Here is a 3029-nt window from a genome sequence, read left to right on the forward strand (position 1 = left end):
CTATACACCTGAACTTTCACCTATCACCCTGCTCACTAATCGACACACCCACCACCCGCCCACCTCATGCAATATGACTGTTCTTTTCTCTGTCAATGCACAGTACTCTGGGAAATGAGCCTAGTGTGAGAATGTCAGTTACTGGCAGGCATACCCTGCTGTTCTGCTGAAGGCGCAGTCCAAAGAGCAGCGTGGGGAATGAGACACCCCACGATTAGATGTTCTCTGGAAAGCCGGAGTGCAGTGTACCCAGATCATTGGTGCCCTCTGGGTCCTGTGGCTGTTTGCCCTGGCAGGGTCATGTGACATCACAGGTAGGAAGCAGCTGGCAAAAAGAAGAGCCTAGTGGTAATGCCAGATGAGTGCTTCTCATTGTCATCCATTTGGATATCGTGTGGCCTCCTCCATTCTTCCTCACTCCAACGTGGTCTCCTCTGTTGCCCAGCTCTTAGTTCACACGGACAGACACCTGAATTAGAGTTTCTCAGCCCTGTTTTCTGGGAGTTATTTGGAGTGTTTATAATCTGGAGCTGCCTAGATGACAAGGGAAATGTGGAGGACTTTTGACAGTTTGATGAGGTCAGAGTCTAGAGACTTCAAAGGAAAAAATTCTCTACCCACCTCAACATGTCTGGCTAAGCAGAGCAAGCTCCTCACAGCTAGTTTAGTCCCCAAGGGATGGATAACAGAATTGTGAGACCATTCTGAAAGAGCTTGTGTGCGGAGTCTAAACTCCATGCTCTTCTAGCATGAAGCCTCTGGGCAGGGTGGACAATCACGCAGTGTGCATTGGCTAGAGGAGGCCATTGGGCGTCTTTCACGCCAGTTTCTACCTTGCAACAGGGTTTCTTCCTTGCCCTGAAGCTGCTGTTCTGGCTGTCCTGGCTGGCCAGCAAGCTCTGGGTCCTCTGTGTGTGCTTGCTCCTGTATGACAGTGTGCGCACGCCTGTGTGCAACCCTGCACTGAACACCAGCTTGTAGTGAGCAGGAGCGGGAAAGACTGGAGAAGCCCCTGCGGAACGCCAGGAAGCAGAAGCAGCTGGCCTTCCAGGACTGAGCATTAAGGCTGCAGCATCAATTTGAGGAGCTCCAGATGGGGTAGGAGTCCAGGCTGGGAGGAGAAGGTGAAACCATCTGGGTCCCCTCTTCTTGGATTTTCTGTCTCTGTCTTTATGGGCTTTTGCTCACCAGCAAGGCTAGAAGCCACTCCTGGGAAAGAACACCTCAAAGTATTGTGCTGCTCCAGTCAACAGGAACTTCTAGCCAGGAAACAAGATGTTTGACACCTTCTGAGTCTTTTGTAAATTCCTAGCAGGCTGTCCTTAAATTCATGACAACTGAAGACCTCTCCCTCCCAAGTGATGGGATCTCAAGGGCTGCATACCACACCAGGCTAAAATTTTATTTTTATTCAGGAACATCCCCTGATCTCTGCGGTGTTTACCCATTTCTGTGAGAAGGGTTCTCTGCAGAGACTAGGTTAAGGCGTTTCCAGGATGAAGCCAGGCAGATGTCTCTGCTACAGGGATGATCAGAACCTTGATGGGAGTGTTCTGTAACACACTCCCATAGACAGCCAGCATGCAGTCTGCCCACCTCTAGTCCCTAGGAAAACAGAGCTTTCAGTGTGGTGCCAGAGCCTGTGCAGGGCCATTGTTGGCAGGCACACAACTCAGGAAATGCTGCTCCGGCATGACAGGCTCCATCATGCATAATGCTTGGGTGCAAGGTGCCTCCTGAGCAGGAGGAATGAGCCAGCCTCATGACCTTGTTCAGGTGCCCAAGTTGCAAGGCTGTATTGTTTCTCTCTGTAAAATGATGTGATCCATCAGAGAGTCATCATGAATAACTTCTATTTCGATCTGATTATTAGGGTCCGTGATTTTAAATAATGATGCCCCTGGACTGTAGGAGAAAGTGCTAGTCTTCGCAGCAGAACAGAGAACATCCAGTTCCTAGATCCAATTCTGACCTGCCAGTAAAATGGAAACATTTTGTAGGCCCAGATACTGTGTGACTCTTCTTTCTTGGGATTACAATGACTTCAGTTAGGAGATCAGTGTTGACTGTCCAGCACAGTTGAGGTGATGGGAGGTAGCAGCTTGAAGGCTGAGATGGCAGGTCCCTACCAGGCCTAGCTCTTAACTGCCTTCCTCTCACAGGTCTGAAGAGCTGCGCCTTGAACTGGACCTGGCCATAGCCCTCGAGGAGAGCCTCCTGCAGAAGGAGCTGCTGCACCAGGAGCCACCTGCTGAGCCCCAGGAAACTCGGACTTTCTGGGAGGAATAGTCCTCTTCAGAATGGGTTTCCCTTGTGTGAACAGGCCCTGATTCTATCTAGCCAGTGAGCCAGCCAGGCTGCTTCTGGGTCTGAGTCCCTTTGCTTTTGTGACAACACCCCTTGAGAGAACTGGTGTCTCCTTTGCCACTAAGGGTTCAAGACCAGCCACAGGCTGTGGGTGTGTCCTGCTAAATCTGCAGTGAGAGAAGGCTGCTGAGCATCATTTTCTCTGTGGGTTTTGGTTTTGGTTTTCTTTCTTTGTTGTTGGTGTTTTTTGTTGGTTGTTTTGATTTTGCCTTTCTTATTTGGATTTTACATATTCTTGTTATTGTTTTATAAAATTTGGTTAGAGTACTCGCTTTTTATATCGACTACCCTTTTAAAGACCGTTTTGGAAAAAAATGTGTTTTATTATGATTAAAAATGCAATTTCCAACGCTTTGCTCTTTTTAAAAATTCATTTGTTTAATACTTTACAGCCCAATGCCAGTTCTCTCCCTCCTCTCCTCCCCTCCCCTCTCTCTTTCTCAGAGAAGGGAAGGTCTTCCTCTGGTTTCAGGGATTGTGAGCTCTACCCTACCTTTCTGATCTTCCTTAATTCAGGAAGGCAGCTTCTTCCTCCATGAAATGCCTTCTACCCACCACTGTCCTCTTCTTCAGCACCAGACAAGAGCAAACAGACCTCAAATCTCACTGTGTAGCCCATTACATCCCAGTCTAAACAACTCTCCATCATGTCTCTCAGTCCT

This window comes from Meriones unguiculatus, chromosome 5 (assembly GCF_030254825.1).
Source record: "Meriones unguiculatus strain TT.TT164.6M chromosome 5, Bangor_MerUng_6.1, whole genome shotgun sequence".
In the NCBI taxonomy this organism is placed as follows: domain Eukaryota; kingdom Metazoa; phylum Chordata; class Mammalia; order Rodentia; family Muridae; genus Meriones; species Meriones unguiculatus.